Below are 23,991 nucleotides of genomic sequence, written 5' to 3'. Positions count from 1 at the left end.
GAATACTCACGGCTCTGCCCTAGTGGATAGTCTAGTGCGTAAGCGTTTCAAGACAACGCTTGACATTTCCAATGGTTTTTATGCCCACAGACTGGATGGCTTTAGCTCCCAATGGACAAGTTTTACGTCCGCTGGGGTGCAAAAATGCTTCCGGCGACTCCCAATGGGCTACAAAAATGGTCCTGGGGTCTTCACCTCCAGAATAGTCACACTATTGGAGGGAATCGATCCGGATGCATGTTCTTATGTGGATGATATTTATCTCACAGACGACGAAATTTGGATGCATCTGTGTCGAGTGAATTCCATAATTTGTACCTTTGCAGACATGGGTTACAAATTTAATTTTGCAAAATCGCACATTGCAGAACACACAGTGTTGTTTTTGGGCTATGAGCTCAACAATGAAGGTAGAGGTTTGGCTCCTCACTTCTTAGAGAAGTGCGCACAATTGCGCGCTCCAACAACTCTGAAAAAATTACAGTCTTTACTGGGCTTTTTGAATTTCGGCAGAACTTACATTCCGGATTATGCCCAGCGTATCAAGCCTCTGTATGCTTTGATACAACCAACTTTCTCAAAATCATGCTGGCTGCCTGAGCATTCAGCCATTTTGCAATCCTTGCAGGCTGATCTGCTCGCTTCTAAATATTTACTGACTCGTGATAACCACACCAACCTGGTAATAAGAATAATTCCTGGGACGGTGGGTTTCACATACCTCACTTTTAATGAAGGTGACACAGTACCTATTGCTTACAAGTCACACTTGTACACTTCGGCTGAGTTGCGGTTTCCCACAGTGGAAAAGGTTTTAACTGCTGTACAGATGGCAATTCTTAAGGAACGAGCACTGTCTCAGGGGAAACGCATGCTAGTGGTAACACCCTGTCCTCACTTGGAGGCAGTCACGAAAGCCAGTGTACCGAATTCAAAAGCTTTGCACCCCCGGTGGATTCAGTGGGCTGCGTCATTGTCATCCACGGATGTCATGTTTATTTTTGACGCCTCCTTACGGTCGCAAGAGTACTTGCAGTATGAATTCGTTCATCCTGCTCCTCTGGCTATGCGACCTATGGAGGACTTCCATTGCATCATTTACACTGATGGGTCGGCGCAGGTTGCGCATGGCTCTAAACATGCCTACGTTTCCGCATGCGCCATTGTGGTCGGTGCTATGTTGAATGATGAGTTCATTTCCAGGGAAGTGCACACGTTGCCCCTGGGCGATTGCACCGCACAATTGGCGGAGCTTCGTGCTCTCTTACTAGCTTTGGAGTACGCAGATCCAAGTGTTACTACTCTAATTGTAAGTGATTCTTACTACTGTGTCCAGTCTTACAATGAAAACTTGTTCTTTTGGATTCAAAATGATTTTCATGATTCCAAGGGTAGCACAATAAAACATAAAATGATCTGGGTTCGAGTGGCAGAGCTTAAGGCTATGTTGCCACTCGTTTATGTGATTCATACTCTCGGTCATCAGCGCGTAGGAGTTCACGCTGTTGGCAACTCGCTTGCTGATGAAGCAGCGAAATCAGCAGTATCTACATACTTAGTTGCAGCAGTTACTAGGTCTAAAACCAAGATTGATAGCGACATCTTGGCAGCGATTGCTGCCTCTGAGAAGGGAAGTAAACATCCTGCGGGATTCCCTTCGAAGTATAAATACCACTTAAGTCCCGAAAAGGTTCCTTTTGTGACAATTCCTGATGTTGGGGAACGGCTGATTCCCAACTCGGATCGCAGAGCAGACTTGATTACAGCGGCTCATGAAGGTGTGGCGTCTGCGCATGCGGGCGTCTCGGCCACTGTAAGTCAATTACAACTACGTTTCTGGTGGCGGGGACTGTACAAACAGACGCGTGATTATGTCCTTCTTTGTGACATATGCCAGCAGATTAAACCTTCAACTGCTACGCGTCCGCCACAGACTCAGTTGTACATTTCTAATAAACCACTAGGCTGTGTTTATTTAGATCACTGCGGTCCTTTTTCATCTGATACTGCGTATAAGTACATCTTAGTAGCAGTTGACTCATGCACACGCTTTGTGTGGGTATGGCCACATCGCAGCGCTGATTCACGGACTGTCATTAGAGATTTGCGTATCTTTATAGGGATTTTTGCCTGTGGTACCTTCCATTCGGATCAGGGTCCGGCTTTCGCCTCTAAGGCGTATAAGGATGCCATGACTTCGATGGGGGTCCAAGTCAAGTTTTCGTCACCCTACAGACCTGAGGGTAATAGTGTAGTTGAACGAATGAACCGTGATTTAAAGCAATCTTTGACAGCCCGAGTTATAGGCACTGGCAGAAACTGGCTGGCTCACCTCTATGGCGTGCAGCGTGCTCTTAATAATCTCCCTAGAAGGTCTCTGGGTGGGCGGACCCCATACGAAATGCTCTTTGGCATCAAGATGTACGTCCCTGACCTTGACGGTCTAGACTCTGTGGTTCGCGCCACTTCCTTTGACGCAGATGAACATTGCAATGTTTTACAGAATCTACAAAAGACCAGAGACAGTCTTGCAAAGGAACATTTGCCCTCCACATCGGATGATGCGTTGCAGATCCCGGTAGTTGGCTGGCTACCCCAAGTTGGAGAACTGGTTCGGGAGAAGATCGACAACAAGAAAGAGTTTGGTCCCTCCTATCGAGCTCCAGTCCCAGTGCTTGGAGTGAAGGGCACAAGAACAGTCATTTTACCACCACTTCCAGGTCGTAAAGAAAACAGGTTTATTTCTGTTGACAATGTCAAGATACACAGAGTGGCCGATTCTTCTTAGCATGACACCAGCTGTTTCCTGTCCTTCCATTGTGAGAAATTCAATTATGCCCACTGCTTCTAATATTGAACCTGAAGTGGCCATCGAATTACCTGCTGTTTCCAGTCCTTTATTAAATAATTTACCAGGAACTAACATTGATGAGACAGACTATACATACCCCACTGATTTGTCCATGCCTGACCTGCAAGCTCGTTTAGCCACGGAATCCAGATTTTCATTTGACTCTGCTTCCCTTGCCTCGAAAAAACCCTCTCAAATTGCGGTATATGCTAGCCTGTTTAAAAAACATTTTTTGATTCCTCCTTGGATATACATTTGGCTGGTCCTTTTTTCGGTTTACCTTTTTATGTCAATTGGTTTTGTGTTTTATTTTTTTCGGATTATGAATGGACACTATGTCGAGGAGAGAACTTGCATTACTCATTTAAATGGAACTTTGGCCCCACTTTCCTCTTCACATTCTACACACAGATTAAAAAGAGACTTGACTTTGGTTAACATCACAGCATGGCCTGTTCTGGATGGAATCGCGTGGGATGCAGTTCGGTTTCAAATTCATGGCCCAACGGAAGTCGTTAATGTTCCTAATGTACTTAGAGTGAATATGGGGGATGTGGTGAAACAATACATTTGTTCTGATGATTGGGATGTTAATGCTGTGGAAAGTTTGTTTTCTGATTTGAAATACTATGCTGCTTTTGATGCTGAGGATTTATATTTAGAATCTGCTAATTATGGTGAATTGTTCTGTTACCAACATTATGGCAATCACTTCTTACACAAAACATCTTCCCGAAGGGATGCTGTTAATTTTACTCAGTGGGAACATTGCCCAGCACCTACACAAGGGAGTTCAGAAACGTTTCTTAAAAAGTATACTTATTTCACTGACTTTAATCAGTCCAATCCCGAGTCCTTTTATTTTAAATTTCACAAACAGCCGCTGTCCAAGGTTAGACTTACCGATACAAAATTGTTGTATTCGAAGGCCTTCCTAGATCAATTAGTAACTGGGGGGTATGAGTTATGGAAGGAAACCATAGACCTTAAATCGGTTTGGGGTTCAAGGGCCTGGCAGGTACGAGGCACTGAGGCTTTGCACCGTGCATGTCTCATCCCGAATCATATGTTGTTTTTAAATGAAACCATTTCCCAGACCACATGCTTTGGATTGGCTACATCTAAAAGGTTAAACACCCCGTCTTTCCCGGAGTTGGAGGAATATGAGGATTGGAGTAATTTTACTCAATTGTCCATTAAAGATATACAGGCTCTGCTTCTTAATTCCTCCTTTAACATTTCCAGTATGAATCCCAAGGGTTGGCTGCTTTGGCCCCGTAGTGCTGATTCTTGCCAAAAAAGATTTTTAAATATAACTGACGGTTTTAAGACTGTTAGATCTGATCCCCGGTTTGATTTGAGTCATACTGTCACCTCTTACTCTGTGGGCAAGTTGTGTCAAGCTTGGCTGAAACATTCAACTTTACCTGCGGTTAAGTATCACCTTTCCAAACTGAATGCAGACGTGGATTTGAATGATTTCATTAAAGGCCCAGCTAGTGGCAGGTCGAAAAGGTGGTTATATGGGGTTTACAATGAAATTTGGAAACTCTCACAGATTGAGGCTGCTTCACGCCTTAGGGCTATTGATCAGGCGAATCTTGAGAAAGTGCTTGCAGTGGTTGACAATAGCATTAATGTGCTTTCCTCTAGAATTTACACATTAGATAATATTGTGTCGTCTGTTGTTGATATTGTGCATGATGAAGTGTCAGTATTATACCATGGTCAAAATCAATTACGGTCAATCATGCAGTTTGCATGGACACTTCAGACTCTGAAAATGGGTAAAGTTCCCTGGGGATACATGAACGTTTCCTCTTTATTTTCACCGTTTAATTTGACAGATAAACAACGCTTGCTTTCAATGCGTGATGCTTCCTTTTCTATGCTCCATATTGAAAGGTTGGAATCTTTACCTTTTTCTGTGGCAGAAGCCACTACTGCTACGTGGCTTATCCACGGTTTAATAACACTGCCTTTTGCTTTATATAAGTTTTCAAATTGTATGAAATATGTGCCAATAGGTCGTTTTGAACCCTTAGGTAGCGGTTTTCTTCATGAGGTCTGGTCACTCCCATACACATACAGATGTTTCAAGGATGAACAGGAGGTTTATCTAACAGGGGATGAGTGTACTGAGACGCCAGATCATTCTTTAATGTGCAGACACATACAGTTACACGGTTCATGTAACAAGGACCGACCGAATATGGCTTGCGTTTTACAGGGCACGCCAGTTCCTGCTATCATCCCCACGTTTAAATTGTTAGAGAATGGTAGTTATTTAATGCTCAATAATGAAAACTGTTGTGGGTTAATTAAAGGTATAGCTTTCATAGTAACAGTAAGTGAGCGAGTTATTTGCTGCAGAAATGTTCTTTATCCTCCCACACGTGAACATAGGGAGTCTTCCATTTGGCCACAGATACCGACCTTGGGAGCAGAATTCAGCGGCATGGCTAGAATAAGAGCTCTATTGTCCCAGAAAGAGGTGGCCTTGAGCTCGGCCCGTGAAACTTTCGTGCTTCACATTGCTAACACCCGTACGGAGGTTCAGGCTCTTTTAAACACTGATTTGCCTTTGCATTTCGGAGCCATGGTCCGTTCTATCTTTAACGCATCCTCCACAACGGGCCTAGCGCATTTTTTTAAAGTTGTTAGCGGTGGTCTCGTGACTTCCTTTGAGAAGATTTTTGGAGTCATCCCTGCCTTCTTCCATTCTATTTTTTCGTCCTTATTTGGAGGGTTCCCGTTTTTACTTGCATTAGCGGCTGGCGCATTGGTGGTTTTCTGCCTTTTTAAATATGGATGCCCTTCCTGTGCAAAACCACGCTCAGCTGCTACTGACGCGGTTTCGCAACCGCATGCTTGATTATTATGGCACACTGCCGTTGGCGACTCTAAGCACGGCGTTTGGATTATCTTTTCGGTTCTCCTATTTCACCTGTGTCCAGCCTGTATTTCGCTGCCTGACCTGTGATTTCCTTTGGGCCATTGATTTGTGTCTCTGCGGACCAATATCTTCTGACGTCGATTTTGATCAACTGATGAGTCCTATCATTGCTCACGAGTTGGTTTGTTCTGACGAAAGGATTATGGCCTTGGCGGTGGCACATGGACTAATGGGTCCCTGGGATGTGTTGTCGGCAGCGCAAAATTTCTTGGAACGAGGTTTTCTTGAATACCCACCGAGCTGTCCTCTGATGGTTCTAGAGGATCCGGTGCTGGAAGATCACGTATGTTCCTTTCATCTTTTAAATTGGATGGCTGAACTGTTTTCGGATGAGGACAGTGACTTCCTCCTGGAGGCTGTTGCAGCTTACTTTTCATATACAGTCTTATCATAGACACTGCCTCAAATTGACATGCTGATTGATAGCATTTCCTTGATTTTATTGACTTTTAGTCAAGACATTTTTTTTTCTTGCCTATTGGCTTGAGCCACATTATACTTGTGGGCTATTTTTTAGCATTAGTTTTTATAATTGAATTTTTATTCATGCTCGTTTATAATTGGATTCTGCTCTCATGTGATGGCACTTCTGTTATCTTATTTAGTCCGTTCTCGGATCATGGGGGGGTGTTGTATAGCTCCTATATATCCTTATATCGTGTTAAGTTAGCATAGGTACATTTGAGATTTAAACGCCATTTTTCCTTTCTTGCAACTTCTGCACACGACCCTTAATTGTTGACTTAGCTTTCAACCTAGTGGTTTGCCGTGGTGTATGTGAGAATAATATGTTATTGCTCTGATATCAGTTTTGTTTAATAAACCATGTCTGCACGGAGAGTGCTGAAGTTTCAGGAGCAACACGATATGGTATTGTTATGAGGTCTGATCTCCACGCCTTCATAGTCATAACACAAGTGCAGCCTTTGCCAACTTGGGCTTGAGGCGGGATTGATATTGCTTTGCACGTGAATTGTTAACACACTTGATGCGGTGCACATGCAGAGAGAGCTGGTGTATGCTGATGTGATTCCTTCATGCTAGGACACTAAGGTATGGGGCCGCCCTAAAACAACCCAAAGAGACCTTCTTAGCTAATAATATAATATATGTGTTAGGGAGGGTGAGATATAAGTGTTGTTAACTCTTATTCATTACAGCATGTTAACATGCTGTCACCATTCGCTTTTTATGTCTTAGTAACTATGCTGATAATTTTGCTACTGATAATAAGTATACTTGTATTATCTAAGATACTGCGCCTGAGAAGACGGCATTAGTAAATAAACATTTCAAATGCACATGTGTCTTCTTTACTCCATGTTCTGGTTTGTAATGATAATATAACGAAAGAGTGTTCATGAGTCCCACGTACCCTGAGGTACTGTAAGTTCATGTTCTGGTTTGTCTAAACATTGGGAGTTTGATATGTCCAATGAGACACTGTAGCTAGCTCGGTAAGGGGTGAGTTGGTTGCTAAGGTAAGTTTTGGGACACCCTAATTTGCCGAGGTTCCACTCCTCTGTGCACAGTTCTGTGTGAGTACAGAAACCCTGCAACAGGACTTGGTGAAGAAGCGGGAACTAAAGTCCTTCCAAGCCTTGAGAGCGGAATTTGGGCTGCACCACACACAGTACTATAGATATGAGCAGCTGCGGCACGCTTGGCGGGCGGAGGAGACACTGGTGGGGTCCTTGCCGGAGTATGCACCACTGGAGAGGCGATTATTACAGGAACATATCCTGTGCAAGGCAGTCTCCCTGACTTACAAACAGTGATCAATAATACACAAGATGGGCTAGTGAAACTTAGAGAATCCTGGGAGCAGGATGTTGGGGAGATAGATACGGTGGATTGGGACACGGCCCTGATGCACCTGAGGGAAGTTGCCATCAAGTCCCGTCTACGGCTTATCAAGTTCAAAGTCCTGCATAGGGTCTATTACGATAGGGTACGTCTACATCGTATGGGGAGGGCGAGCGACACACGGTGCCTCAGATGCGGACAGGAAAGGGGGATTTCTTCCACATTGTTTGGCAGTGCACTGCCATACAGCAGTACTGGGCAGGGGTCCTGAAGGAGTTGGGTGAGCTCCTGGAGGTCACTCTACCGCTAGATCCCAAATTGGTCCTGCTAGGTATTACTAATGATATTGACCTGAGCCGCCTACTCCTGATTTATGTAGTTCTGGCTATGGTGGTAGCTAAGAGGGATGTGGCGAAGGCATGGGGGGCCCCCACTCTGCCAGGGCTTGATGAGTGGAGGAGGGGTATGGACCTATACATGGCCGCAGAGAGGGTCACGTACAAGGCACGGGGATGCCCCAAAAAGTTCCATAGAGTGTGGGGGAAATTACTCCGATATCATGGCCTGGATGGAGGACTGTGAACCGGAGAGGGAGGGGAGCTTGGCTGCTATTGCTGGGGGGGGGATTTATGATTTAGTATCCTGGGGTCCTTGGAGAAGAAATATAAATCCGATGGAAAAGAGGATGGAAATGTGATTTTGTGGGAGGGGGTAGGCGGGGGGGAGCCGTAGGGTGGTGGTTGATGGTCTTTTGTGACATGCCAGTGTTGGTTATGTATTGTAAAAAAGCAAATACAAATTTTTTTTTTTTAAACTAAACACTACAGCACGCAATTTCCACCAATTGATTGCAAACTGCGCCAACACCCTTGCCCCCTCAAGGAAGCACTGGCAAACAACATGTCAAGAAAGCCAGCTAGTTCACCCCATTCTTTGAGTCCAGATGCACCTGTAGATAGATCGAGAAGACATGGAGGAACAACAAAACCCCCGAAGCCCACGCAGCCTTCAAAGCAGCCCCCACATCACATCCCCACCTCATCAAAACCAAAAGGAAGAAGGCCCTCTAAGACAAAATCACCAACAACACACACAATAGCAAAGAACTCTGCATCATCATCATCATCAAGGAGTTCTTCAAACTTAACAGCATGGCCACAGACGTCCCACCCTCCCAAGACCTCTGCAACAGACTCTGCATCTTCTTCTACCACAAGATCTAGACTATCTACAAAAACATCAACACCCAGGACCACCCTGCTGTGCCAGCAACCACCACAACTGATGCTGACCCCCGACCAACTGCACAGCTGGTCCCCACTCATCACAGACGACACCATAAAGACCATAAAAAGCATCTACTTCGGAGCACCTTTGGACCCCTGCCTGCACCGTATCTTCCACAGAGCCTTCTCCGCCATCGTACCTGAGCTAAGCTGAACCATCAACTGCTCTCATGAGACTGCCACCTTCCCTGATGACTGGAAACATGCCAAGCTCAACTCCCTTCTGAAGAAACCATCCACGGACCCGACGGGCATCAAGGACTTCAGGCCCATCTCCCTGCTCCCCTTCCCAGCCAAAGTATTGAAAAAGCCCTCAACGCCCAGCTCGCAGACTTTAACTAAACAACCACGTCCTGGACATCTCCTAATCCGGATGCGAAGTGATCATAGCACGAGACTGCCCCCTCCGCTGCCACTGATGACATCCGCTCCCTCCTCAACCAGGCCGAAACCGCAGCCCTTATCCTACTGGACCTCTCGGCGGCCTTTGACACTGTCTCCCACCGCACCCTAACAACAAGACTCCTTGATGCTGGTATCTGAGACAAGGCTCTCAACTGGATTCACTCCTTCCTCACTGGCAGAACGACTCCTGGTGTCCCTCTGCTCTAGGAAGTCTCCCTACCCCCACGAACCACGCAAGAAACCTCGGCATCATGCTGGACTCCTCGCTCCTAATGGACCACCAGATAAACACTGTCTCCTCGGTCTGCTTCAACACACTCCGCCTGCTTCAAAAGACCTTCAGATAGATCCCCACTGAATCCAGGAAGACAGTCACCCATGTCCTCATCAAAGCAGACTCGACTACAGCAACGCACTCTACACCTGCGTCACCCAGAAACTCCTCTGAAGACTCCAGAATGTCCAGAACGCTGCAGCAAGACTAATCCTCAACATCCCCGGTCGCAACCTCATCACTCAACACCTCTGTGACTTCCACTGCCTCCCTGTCGACAGAAGAATAACATTTAAACTTCTCACCCACGCATACAAGGCCCTTCACAATGGCAGATGTGCATACCTGAAGCACCGCCTCACATTCCACGAACCAAACAGACACCTCTCGTCCGCCCAGCTTTCCCTGGCTACCGTCCCACAAATCTGCAAGACCAGAAATGGAGGAATGTCCTTCTCCTACATTGCCACTGAGACATGGAACATCCTGCCCATTCACCTCAGGAAATTCCCTCGCTGACTCAATTTATGAAGGACCTCAAGACCTGGCTCTTCGGATCAACTCATCATTTATCTGATCCGCTGAAATCCTCACCCCCCGCCTTCCTCCACATCGCCCTGAGACCCTCAAACTGTGATTGATGGGTTGATTTATTATAACATTTTTTCACGTTACCCATTTACCTGCATCTGTTTTTTTTTTTTTAACATTACCCTGTCCCAGAAACAAACCTCTGCTAGGATTTGTTTCAAATTTTGTCTGCTACTTTCTTACAATGTATAGTTCATTTGCTACATAACGCAGACAGCCTACCTTTATATTGTATCTTTTGGTATGACCAGGACTTTTTTGTTTTGATGCCACCAACACGTACGTGTCAGACATAAAAACAATGCGTTTTTTTCCATTTCTCTCCAGAATACCGCAATACTTTTTTAAATTTCTCACACAAAGAGTAATGTTGTCCTTGAGTACTCATTGTGAATATTCGAGAGATATTTACGATTTCATATGGTATGTGGTCTTCACAGGTGCAAGTTTAATATCTGCACGTCAGAGTATGCCAAAATGGTTATAGTGCATTTTTGGTTGTGAGAAATAACTCTGAAAGTGTAGCTTTGACTTCCAAAAACATCTATATTTTGATTAAGCATCAGCTAAGACATTTACAAGTGTGTGAACGTTTTCTTGCTTCGTATTTTTCTGACGACAGTCCCTTGAGGAATTTGGAGCTTTTTAAAGACTTCTGTGTGTGTATGTATGTATGTGGTATTGGGATAGAGTGAACCTAGCCAAAAGGTAGCATATCGTTGAAGAGGGTCAAAAGCAAGACTACTGTCAGCTGGCGACAGAAGAGGTAGCTCGTTTCTAGGTTACCTATACAAAGTCTTACTTACATGCAAACTTGCAAAAGGGGACATAGTTTGTAGATATCTGTAACCCAAAATCTCATGAAAGCAGGGATAATTGATATTTGTAGCATTACAGTATAATTGGTGCGTCCAGAGTCCTGAGATACTAAATAAGGAGGAGCCCCTCATGTACAACAGTTTGAGTCAAGACACCTTCTGTATGTGTAATAGTGTATAGAGGTCATGTACACGATTTAGCTTATGCCCAACACACATATGTTTGTATTTATTTGCCACTTGCTGCCACAAGTGTGTCGCTGAAACACATCTATTTTTCAAATGGAAGGCATCTCTGTAAGGCATTGGCTGAAAGCTGCATTTGGACGAAAACGGGAGTGCGGCATCTGTTTGTTTGTGGCATAGGGCCTCTAAAGTTTGTTATAAAGCAGATGACATCTGTGTGTGTGTATAGTAATGATTGGTGAGCTACATGTGCATGTAGGTTACGTATATAAGAATCAGTCTTGCTAGGTAGCACTGCAGCGCTGGCCTATCTATCTGGTAGCCCTGTCAACAATATGTAGAGCATTGCTAGAGTTTTAGGGGAATACCTGGAGGTAAAACCATACCTGCTTATCATTTCTGCAACTCTTTATGAAGAGAAAAATATATCCAGCGAGAGATCATTTTCTGCAAAATGGGTGGCATTTATTTTGCTTCTCCTGCTTTTATCACATCAGCTCATGGAAATTTGCTACATAACGCAGACAGCCTACCTTTATATTGTATCTTTTGGTATGACCAGGACTTTTTTGTTTTGATGCCACCAACACGTACGTGTCAGACATAAAAATAATGTGTTTTTTTTCCATTACTCTCCAGAATACCGCAATACCTTTTTAAATTTCTCACACAAAGAGTAATGGCTCATAACAGTAAATGAGATTGAGGATGCAGTGTTGATGTCAGCTTTCGCTGAGCTCCCACAGAGTCAAAAGAAATCCTAACAAGCTGGCAGGTTTCTGTGAATAAGACCCACCTTACCCTTGGTAGTTTGGAAGACACACCACGACCTTCCTCAATGAAAGTTACAAGGATTACAACACATAAATAACTTTATTGTCAAGAAATAACAAAGCTAAAGTTCCCAAACCAACTAATAAACTTATTATCAAGAAATAAGAAAGCTAAAGTTCCCAAAACAACAAATTCACGTGAAAAGAATAAAATTGAATCATGAAAATGACCCCAAAGGGATGACTATCTTATAAAGGGATCAAGAGCTGTTAGAAAAACAAACAATATTACATAGATAAGAATAGGAATAACAATCCTATCCAGTCCAGTTGTGTTTAGTTGAGTGGGTGTTAGCTTCCATTGTCAACCTGTAATGGAGCTACATCAACATGGTAGGCAGACAAAATATCGAAATTAAAATATCGATATGCAATAATATCGATGTTTTAATATCGATGGTATAGTATATCGATGTGCCATAATATCGACAGACAGAATATCGAGATTAAGGTATGTATGTTAGTAATATCGAAATTTTGTTGTTTAGTGTTATGTATTTTATTTTGTTGTTTATATGTTTGCTAAATATGTTTAGAAATGTATGTTTGAAAATTAGTAATTTTGTTAACATTTTGCGTTTTAGTATTAGAGCGGGTTGTGGGTTTATAGGGGAATAGGGTGGGAAGTAATTTAATAATAATTAATTAATTAATATATGTTTGTAAATATTTTTAATTAATAATTAATTGGTAATTAATTAATATTAATTAGTTAATTAATTAATATAATTTTGTACATATTTTTAATTAATAATTAATTGGTAATTAATTAATATTAATTAGTTAATTAATTAATATAATTTTGTACATATTTTTAATTAATAATTAATTGGTAATTAATTAATATTAATTAGTTAATTACATTAATTAGAGTAATTTTTTAATATATATAATTTTTTTATTGTTAATTAATTATTTGGGAAAAATTAATATTAATTAGTAAATTAAATTAATTATAGCTAATGTGCTAATATATTTACTTTATTGTTATTGTTAATTAATAATTAATTGGTAATTAAATAATGTTAATTAATTTTGGGTAAAGGAGTATTTTTAGGGTTCGGGGTCAGTTTCCAGTTTTTGGGTAAAGGGGTATTTTTAGGGTTCAGGGTCAGTTTTCAGTTCTTGGGTAAAAGGGTATTTTTAGGGTTCAGGGTCAGTTTTCAGTTCTTGGGTAAAGGGGTATTTTTAGGGTTCAGGGTCAGTTTTCAGTTTTTGGGTAAAGGGGTATTTTTAGGGTTCAGGGTCAGTTTTGGGTTTTTGGGGTACAGGGGTATTTTTAGGGTTCAGGGTCAGTTTTCAGTTCTTGGGTAAAGGGGTATTTTTTGGGTTCAGGGTCAGTTTTCAGTTCTTGGGTAAAGGGGTATTTTTAGGGTTCAGGGTCAGTTTTCAGTTCTTGGGTAAAAGGGTATTTTTAGGGTTCAGGGTCAGTTTTCAGTTCTTGGGTAAAGGGGTATTTTTAGGGTTCAGGGTCAGTTTTCAGTTTTTGGGTAAAGGGGTATTTTTAGGGTTCAGTGTCAGTTTTGGGTTTTTGGGGTACAGGGGTATTTTTAGGGTTCAGGGTCAGTTTTGGGTTTTTGGGGTACAGGTGTACAGGGTAAAAATAAAATAAATTTAAATTTATTTTAAATCAATTAAATGAAATTAAAAAAAATAAAATTACATTAAATTATTAAGTTTTTAATTTATTTTAAATGTATATGTATTACTTTTAATTTTTTAATTATGTTTTAATGTTTTTATTTAAGATTTGTTAAATTATATGTATTTTAAAATTATTTTTACATTATTATTAATACATTTAAAAAAACGATATTTTTTAAATTTCGATATTTTTGTACTACGATATTATTTTTTCGATATTTTTGTACTTACCATTATGTAGATATAATTTCGATACTTTTGACTTCGATATTTTTGTCTCGATATTTTTGTAGGTCGATTTTCTGTCTGTCGATATTTTGTCAGACATTCATCAACATAGGCTGTTGGTTCACTGCGGGCAGGTTCTATGCAGTAATACGACTTCGGCATCCTCTGCCACTTACTGGTGATGGAGTTAGCTCAAGCAAGGATTTGCAGTTTATCTCAGTCAAAGGTTTTAGAAATGTTTCCGAAGGTGGGGAATCTTCAGTGGGGCAAGGATTGAAGCCGTTGCCAGGCAGGTCTCCGTGAGGTTCGATACACCTCTTTCACAGTTCTGTACTTGTGATCAAAATTACTATTATAGGCACACCAGGAAAATTCATCCAGTGTGGTCATATAAACATATAGTTAGCTAAGCATTTTGTCCTAGTCCTAAAAGGTGAATTTATATGCTAAGTTCTGTATCCTCTTCTCGGTGTTTGAATAGTTCCCATTCTTTCAGGAACGATTTCTTTAACTGCTGGCCACTGGTTTAAGTTGTGAAAAAGCTTCCCACAACTTCCAGTCAGGTGTGCAGCCAGGTTCTCAGTCACAGCTGGTTTGCTGGCTTTCTTCTTGAAGTATTAGCTCGACCTCTCGAGTTTCAATATTCTGCTTCACTCAGGGGAGAGGTTCCGATGGCAGATAAGTGCTCCTGGTCGGGTCTTGGACCACCCCTTGTCACTGTGGGTCAGGAGGATGCTAGCTTCCCTTGCCTTTGGAGCAGTTTCCAGTTCCAGAGATTCCGGATAAAGCTGGAGACATATTATCACTGTCTTTCACAATGCATCAGAAACGCAGGACAAATAAATGTGAGTTTAATGTCAAACTATAACTTTGAAATTCCGTTTTGAACAAACATGACTCTGAGCTCAGCCTAGCTTTTAGGTTGCACGTAGGGCAAACAGTTTAGTTTTTCACATGTATATAGATCCACACACTAAGCAGTTATGCATAATTATGCAGTGCACACTTATATCTCACTTACAGAGTGATAATGATGGCAATTTAAATGGACATACAACTTTACGTTTTCTTTTAAAATGTAAGTCTAGTCTATGTTGCTAATTGACTGTGCTTAAGGCCTTGTTTCAGGTTTTGCTTTAAGTATAGTCAACTTCTCTGAAGGCATACTTTAGAAATTTGAATTGTATGCAGCTTGCACCATCTGTATATACATTAAACGCCAAAACGTTAAAATGCAAGATGTACAGAGTCCAAAATTAAAACAAATTCAGTGAAAACAAAGAGAAAAGATGAATTTCATAAAGGATGGGGTGGCGCGGGAGAATTTCACCCATAGCACCAGAATATTTGAAGCTGGCTCTACATATTGCGAAGATGTATTAAAATAATCTACATTTTTCTTTTTCCATATAAAAATCAACTAAATGCTATGTGTTGGCCACAACATTTTTAGTTCTTTCTTGACAGCCTTGCAAACTTTCTGTTCTCTTGTAGGGGATTTTCTTGTATAGTCATAAGCACTTGAATAGTCCAGCCCACGTTTTGGGACCCGGGAGCACTTCCTTAGATATATTTTCATAAGTGGATATTTTTCACCTTTCTTCCGGAAGGCCTGCAAAGACACTTAAGAGATAAAAAGACAATAGTGCAGCCTAACTAACTAGGCTAAACTGGGCATTAGTTCATCTTGAAGTGAAAAAAGATAGCCAGCAAACTTACATTTTGCACATTTTTGGAGTTTAACACACAGAGAAATCTCCCCTTCACAAAATCACTTTTTTCATGGTAGAGATGAAAGGTTTGGACAGAGAAGCCCCATAGGATGCCATTATATGTCTGAAAATAGAAGCTGTGCCTTTAAGAGTCTCCAGAGACCACCAGTATTCCATGATGTACAGCCAGTAGCAGTTACTCTGGTTCTTTTTGAAGGCGTAGAAAAGTGAATGCCTATTCTATGTGACAAATATGTCTGTTTATTCCATTGGGGAGGAGAGAGGGTTGCTTATGACTTATCACAGAAATACCCCTACAAGAGAACTGGAGTTACAGGTAAGAAACTATTCCATCTCTTGTAGGGGATTTCTGTGTATAGTCGTACGCACTTGAATAGACTAGCAAGCCCATCCCATAAACACACACAAGGTGGAAGAAACAGAGAATTCACATGTCAGATTTAAGCAAACAGGTTCCGAAGGGAAGCCTGTCTGACCTGAGTATCTGCCTTGGCATCAGAGTCCAGGCAGTAGTGTTTTGTGAATGTATGGACTGACTTCCAGGTAGCAGCCTTACAAATCTCATAAATGGGTATATTATGAAGCACTTGCAGCTTTTCCTCTGGTAGAGTGAGCCCTAGGTTTACTATCAAGAGTTTTGTTGGCTTTCTGGTAACAAAGTAGAATACATGAAACAATCCACCTGGAGATGGATTGCTTGGAAGTCACTAGACCAGTACGGAGAGAGCTATAGTTCACAAATAACTGATCTGATCTCCTTATATCTTTAGTTTTGTTCAAATAAAACTTCAAACCCCTTCTAATACCTAGGGAATGAAGTGATCTCTCTGCAGGAGAAGAAGGCTGCTGAAAAAATGTAGGAAGAGAAATAGTTTGATTCACATGGAAATCCGAAATTACTTTAGGAAGAAATTTTGGATGTGTCCTCATGACCACTTCAGATGAATGGGAAACTGTGTATGGTTCTTTGCAACACAGTGCCTGGATTTCGCTTACCCTGCGGGCAGAAGTGTTAGCCACCAGGAAAGCTGTCTTCCAAGACAGATGCTGAAGAGCAGCCTTATGAATGGGTTCAAAGGGCTTTTGCATCAGTCGAGAAAGAACTACATTAAGCTCCCAAGGAGGAGAAGGACGTCTGATGGGAGTAAAAACTTTCTTCAAACCTTCCAAGAAATCTCTAATGACAGGGATTTAAAAAAAGGAAGTATGTGAAGGGAATTTTCTGCAAGCAGTCAGAGCTGCTAGGTGAACCTTAATGGAAGCAAATTGAAGGCCGGATTGTGCGAGATGAAGCAAGTATAGAAGGTTGATATCTTCCTGACAAGAAGTAGGAACTTCATTCTTCGATAAACACCAGATACAGAATCTCTTCCACTTATACGTATAAGTGGAGCAAGTGGATGGCCTTTTAGCTTCCTTAAGGATGTCCATGCAGTCCTGAGGTAAGTTCAAGTGTCCATACTGCACTAATTCAGGAGCCATGCCGCTAAATGCAATGATGAGAGATTGGGGTGCACCATCTGTCCTCCGAATTTCGTTAGTAGGTCTGATTTGCATGGCAGCCTGAGATGTGGAAGGATAAACCTGTGAAGAAGGTCTGTGAACCACCAGTGTCGTGGTCACTCCGGGACTATGAGGATCCTCTTGTCACGCGGCCCGGACTATTCAAGTGCTTATGACTTATCACAGAAGTACCCCTACAAGAGAACTAGAGTTACAGGTAAGAAACTATTCCTTACTCCTTATCACCTGCTTGAATGTCACTGCAGGCAAACCACAGAGACATTCTGTGTAATACTGGTGTGCCTGCAGAGTAGAACTCTGCCAGAGCAATCAGCAATTGTCAATACAGAATTTAAAATGGACCTCTTATTTTCCCAAGCAAAACAATGAAGTATCTTTTTACTTCTGACCAATATCCTAATTAGGCTTTTAGGCATATATGCCTTTGCTTGGCACTGAGACATGGATAAACCTGGCCACATATCACCCCTTATATTTAGAGCTAAATTATCACATTATAAGAGCACAGTATGCCATCACAGAAATGCCTTTTATTTTTTCTTTATACAAATCCACAGTGTCAAGTAACAAATATATTTGGCACTTTTTATACAGGGGCTACTGTTATAGATTTTTCAGATTTATATTTTGGCCTTTGGTGTAATAGAGAAAACAATTAGAAGGGTAGCAGCGGCATTCTTGTTCTGTGCTCCAGATAATTAATGATCTTTTGAACATTTTGATTCATTTCTTCTTTTGTTGCAGCCGCAAAACACTCGCAGTGGTAAGCCACTCACAAACAGGAAGGGGTCCCTTAGAGACCCCTTCCTCTTTGTGACTGGCAGTGAAAATATTTTTTAAGAGCAGGCAGTTTAATTTTTCTTTTTTGAATGCATCCCGTTTTCCTCTAAGGAAAACGGGATGCATTTTGTTTTTAAAAAACTGCTTTCTTTAAAAAATAAGTCGCAGACATGGTGGTCTGCTGACCCCAAAAGGCCTCCATTCATGGGTGTGCTAGCCATTCCCAATGCAGTCGCAAATTGCACCTGCCTCATGAATATTAATGAGGTAGGCAATTTGCGACCTCATTAGGAATCGCAAACAGTATCTGAGACACTGTTGTAAATTCCAATTTGCAAGTCGCACAACCCAGCAATGCAGCTGGGGTTGGAAGACAGCTTCAGTGCGCATGGCGCTTTAGACCTGCCAAACCGTCATGCACACTGAATCACAGTGCTCACCACACTCCCTCCGTGACTACCCCTTGCCCACTTCCCGATGGCCCCACCCCCAAGACTCACCTGGGAGAGAAAGATACAATATAATAACCCTAGTTTATTATCATTTTAGGTTTCAATTTATGCTGCTGCTGGCGGCGACACTCCTCGGCCATAATGGAGGAGCCGCTGCTGAAAAATAGTAAATGGGACATGATGGAATATAACATTAGGTATAAAAAATCATGCAGAAGATACCGGATTAAATCTATAATTATGCAGAAAACGCTGCAGCCGCTGAATCGCACAAGTATGGAGCACTTAGTAGTTTAAGGGGTTAAAAAAAGGGGAGGGATAAGAAATTAGAGAGCAGCGGAGAGATACAAAATTGGAGATACAAAGAGTCCACAGAGCGAGAGGTGCTTTGTCTCACTCTTATGGGAATGGGTGTAGTTTTTGGGCTCAGTTGTCACACGGAACCCTACCAACCCTTGGCTTTTCTGAAAACTCGATAAACTGCTAAATTCATAGCGGCATGTCTTGTATGGATCTCTGCACATTCTCTTATCCTGAATGCTCTTTGAACATCAACACTATACCTAAAACACCCAAAATCCTCTCATTGTCATCATAACTTAATTTCGATCTCAAAGGATCATAAAACGACAGATGAAACATAATAAGAGTATCAATCCATTGTACATAAAAGCCATATGAATCAAGGGCATCAAAGATAAAAACAATATGCGCTTAGGTCTGAATTATATCATATAAAGCATCAGGCTGATCTCCAATTCAACTGTAGAAGCAGACCTTTAAGGATTTACAAAGGCTTCACATAGAATCGCATTGAATCAACATATTATTATGCATAGAAACCCTACAACCATCCATCAGAAATTAAAGTAATGTACTGTGCAATCAAATTTAATACAGGTCCCTAGCTGTGCTATGCAGAGCCTGTGCAAATATTGGAATTAAGTGCAGATTCCACTTATAGGCCAAATAAGGCCCAAATGATTAGGCCTTATACACCCTAATAGCATGTGCCAATTAGCCATGGACACTAAGCAGTAACGTGCACATTTTTAATCTTGGCTCCTCAGCAAATACCTAACATGCCAATTTTTATAGGTCGCTCTAAAACAGCATTCGCATGCAATTACAAAATGGATCGGATGACTGGGGCATCACTTGTTTCCGCTGATAGAGATAATGCTGTGCTGGTTATGCAATCAGTGCCAGTGGAGGTAAAACACAACTATTTAAATCATTTAAAACAGTAATTAAAATAAAAACATAAAATCAAGAGTAAATACTGAAAGTTAAAAGTGTAGGAGACTGTATACAACAAGGGTTGGGGCAGCCACTATCAGCTCCTCGCGTTATGAGTCTAGAAGTTAGCCGTGGGATTTGACTTTCTTCGACACCTCTAAAAGAGGCAGAGTAAGAGTAGTGGAAAATGTGGCATAGTATTCAACGGGAAGACCATCTGCACCTGGGGTCTTGTTCCGGGCTATCTGGGCTATAGCTGCTCCAATCTCTTCCAGGCTAATGGGTTCCTCCAACTTGGCCCTCTAGAGAAGGGATAAATGAGGCAGAGGAAGGCCTTTCAGGAACCCATCCTACTGCCCTGGGACCGGGGACCTTGACCATGCCGTACAGTGTGCAATAATCTCGGAATGCATCATTAATGTGGGCCTTCGTGGAAGCCATGTAGCAATTGTCGCATCCGGTGGCTCCAATTGGGATGTGCTGTTTGTCTTCCCTAGCTAGCCACTCCAGCAGCCTACTGGAGCGATCACCGTTCGCATGTAGCATGGGGGCTTTGGTGGGTGTAGAAGATATGCGTTGTTACTCCATCCACCACACAGCTGTTTCACCGGGAACAAGAGGGCGTAGCGAAAATTTCAATCACGGAGATGCTGTTTAACTTTGGCATTGGATACTCGCTGGTGCTGCACCTCCGTTGTGAAGTTTGGGTGTGCAATTATAGTAATGCCCTCATACCTCCAGGGGCCCTTTGTCTGAAAACACTGAAGCGGCAGGTCCCAGTCTCTGAAATTAAGGAGCTGGGCAATAATGGATCAGGTGGAGCGCCCGGGGAAGGGGAGGCCTGCCAACTATTCTGTGCGCCCTTCCCAGCTAAAAGAACGTAGGTACCTTGTCGGATAACACTGTGTCCATCAATCATTGTTCTACAAAGAGCTCCATGCTGGGGCCTTCCAATCATTCAGGAAATCCAAGGAGGCGAATGGTATTGTGCCTGGAGCGCCCCTCAGCGTCGTCCACTCTGTGACGTAGGGAAGCCACTTCCTTACTCAGGGACTTCAGTTGGTCCTGCAGCTCCTGCACTGTGGGTCTCAGGGTGGTCAGGGAGGATTCGGTTTCATCTGCCTGGTTGAACAGTTTGCAATGGTTGGCCTGGAGCAAGTTGACATCCAGGGAAACATTCTCAATGTTTTAGTGTCCAGAATCGCTTGCAGGACCGTCTCAAACTGGTGTGAGTGTGTCTGCAGTGTGGCCACCAGTTGTTTCAGAGCATCAGAGATGCGGTCCATAGGTGCAAGAGAAGGTGTCAGATCTATCATGTCTTGCGACACAGGTTTGGGGGTCTTTGACTTCACTATCATGATATGCCGCAGTGGAATATACCTCATTATCACGTAGTCTTTTTCCCCGCAGGGAATTACAACGCGGTTGTTACAACGACCGCGTTGTAATTCCGCATACCATTAGCCCGCAAGTCGTAACAGCGACTTGCGGAGGGTGGGCGCTGTATGTTGGAATAGTATAATTTACTATTCCAACTCCAGTCTGTGCGGACAGTAGGGAAGATGTTGGATTTTAAATCCAAAAACTTCTCCCCCCTCCGCAAGTCGTTTTTCCAACTTGCGGAGTAATGGTATGCGGAATTACAACGTGATCGTTGTAACGACCGTGTTGTAATTCCCTGTGGGGAAAAAGTTTTGTGGTAAACTATGTTTACCGCTGCAGTGTGAGCTGCAATGAAACAAGAGAGAAGGAGGGGGGTGCTACAGCAATTCAGTGTCCACAGCGGGGAACGATCCCAGTTAGGGTCTGACCTCCAGTGAATTGTGCTAGATCTATGGCCCCATGCAGAGTAAAAGTGGACGTCCAGTCGCCCCAAAAGAGGAAGGCAGCCTCGAAGGTAAAGTGAGAAGGGAGGACCTCCTGAGTCTATGTTGTAAACTCCAAAAATAACTGGAAACAGGTGAGGTTGAGTTTGTTGGTTTATTAAGATAATTGATCTCTACACAGCTGATCATCTGCTAGTCTTCTCAGTCCTCCAGTACAGTTATTTCCCCAGCATTGAAACATAACATTCCAGATGTCATTGCATCATAAACCCAGTGACAGCAGTGGTAAATGACAAACCCAACTAAGCTAGCAAACATAGAGCATACAGAAATTATATACATTGAACCTAGAATATATCATACCTCCTTTTCTTCAAATAAAAAAACAATAAAACAACCTTTACAAAACTTTCCAAAGTAAGAAAAAAAAAATGAAAATGTTAATCCCGAAATGTAGAAGGAATAATGGAAATCCTAGAACATTTCCTTCTCTGTGCCAAAGAAGAAGATAGATTAGTAAAAACATTGGAGTCATCACTATCCTTATGCTTTGGAACACTGGATTTGGCTTTAACTAATTTCGATACATTCCACCAACACCCACCTTCTATTTGAACGGAATTGTTAACAATCCTGATGACTTTAACAGGATCACCAAATTTTCCCTTTCCTTTCATAGTGTGTACAGGATTTTTAATTCTCACGAAATCACCAACACACAAATGAACCATCTTAACACTTTTTTTCTTGCCAAACCATTCCTTCTCTTTGCTTTGCATGAGATCAACATTGGTTTTGACACTTTCCATAATAGACTCAATATCAACCAAAGGGTCAAGCCATTTGCTCATCCAACCTGGATGAAAACTGGTATTGGCTCTTCTCCCTCTTAGAACCTCAAAAGGACAACACTTGGTAGTGGAATGTTGTGTAGTCCTGTAGAACCACAGCATGCTTTCCAGGAAGACAACACATCATGTTTACCCTTAACAGCCCATCTGATACATTCCCCAACAACTCTGTTCATTCTTTCCTTCAGGTCATTCCCCTGAAGATAGTATAAGGAACTCTTGAGGTGTTTTATACCACTCGAACTAAGAAAACACTGAAACTCATGACTCACAAACTGAGAACCATTGTCCGATACCAGGAACTGTGGAAACCCTTCCCTCAAGAACACTTCCTTCAGAAACTTGATAACACTAGTGGAGCTAGCTGCTCTAACAACTTTCAACTCCGGCCACTTGGAAGAGTAATCTATCAAAACAATAATGAATCTCATATTCACAGGTAACACTTCGTAAGGACCCATTATATCGATACCAACCTTAACCCAAGGTCCAGACGGACATTCAATGGGAGAAAGGGGTGGGGTATTCACCTTAAGTGTCTTCTCTGACGAAGAGCACAACAAACAATTCTCTACAGCAGTCCTAATCTCAATGTCTATTCTTGGCCACCAAAAATTTTCACGGACCCGTCGTATCGTAAGAGATATCCCTAAATGCCCTTCATGAGATTCCTTGACTATAACAGATCTAAGAGAATGTGGAGGAACCAATTTGTCATACCTCATCAGCAAACCATCCTCTATAGATAACTCAAACTCAACCTTCCTTCACATACTTGCCAACATCTTGAAGGATTTTGTCATCAGAAAAAGCCAACCTCCAATCTTCCTCTGATCCAACAGCCAAAATGGGAATGTCTACAGATGCTACAAAACAATCTTCATCATCCTCATCACTCAATTCTTTAAAACCAGTACCCTTACTAATATCACAACTTTAAGGAAAACGTGAAAGATAATCAGCTCTGATATTTTTCCCACCAGCAATATGTGTAATATTACATTGATACTGTAACAGCATGCTAACCATCCTAGTGATTCTTGGTGTGCAACATTTGCTAGGACCAGAAGACAATATTGAAACAAGAGGCTTGTGATCAGTCACATGATTAAAATGTCTTCCCCAGACATACGGACGATACTTGTCGATAGCCCACAGGCAGGCTAACAGTTCCTTTTCAATCACAGAGTATTGTATCTCTGCACTCCTAAGAACCCTAGATGCAAAGGCAACAGTAAATTCTTGATTCCCTGAATGCTGAGTAAGAATCGCCCCTAAACCTTCTTTGCTAGCATCAACCGTAATAAAACATGGTAATTCCGGGTCAAAAGGCGTAAGAGCATCGCTTTTTATTAAAGCATCTTTAACTTCCCTAAAGGCACGATCACAGTCTGATGACCATCTAAACTTCGTAGAGATCTTAAGAAGATTGCTAATGGGTATGACCATAGATGCATAATTGTTGACAAAACGAGAGTAATATTCCAGCAACCCCAATAACGACTTAACACCAGTCTTGTCACTGGGCAAAGGTGCATTTATGATAGCATCAATGAGACCTTGTCTGGGCTTGATACCTTCAGAGGACAGAAGATGCCCCAGATATTCAATTTCACTACATGAAAATGTGCACTTTTCGTTCTTCAACACCACACCATTACTCTTGAAAATTTCTAAAACTTTTCTGATAATGTTGTCATGAGACTTG

General features: G+C 42.1%; 1 protein-coding gene across 2 annotated transcripts in view; it reads left to right on the top strand.

Moving 5' to 3' along the window:
- OSBPL6 (oxysterol binding protein like 6) overlaps positions 1-23,991 on the top strand; it is a 755,438-nt gene that overhangs the window by 149,959 nt on the left and 581,488 nt on the right. The gene's annotated exons all lie outside the window — the stretch shown is intronic.

Source organism: Lissotriton helveticus, chromosome 3_1 (genome assembly GCF_964261635.1).
Source record: "Lissotriton helveticus chromosome 3_1, aLisHel1.1, whole genome shotgun sequence".
Taxonomy (NCBI): domain Eukaryota; kingdom Metazoa; phylum Chordata; class Amphibia; order Caudata; family Salamandridae; genus Lissotriton; species Lissotriton helveticus.
Note: the sequence above shows the minus strand (reverse complement) of the source record. Positions and strands in the feature narration are given on the sequence as shown.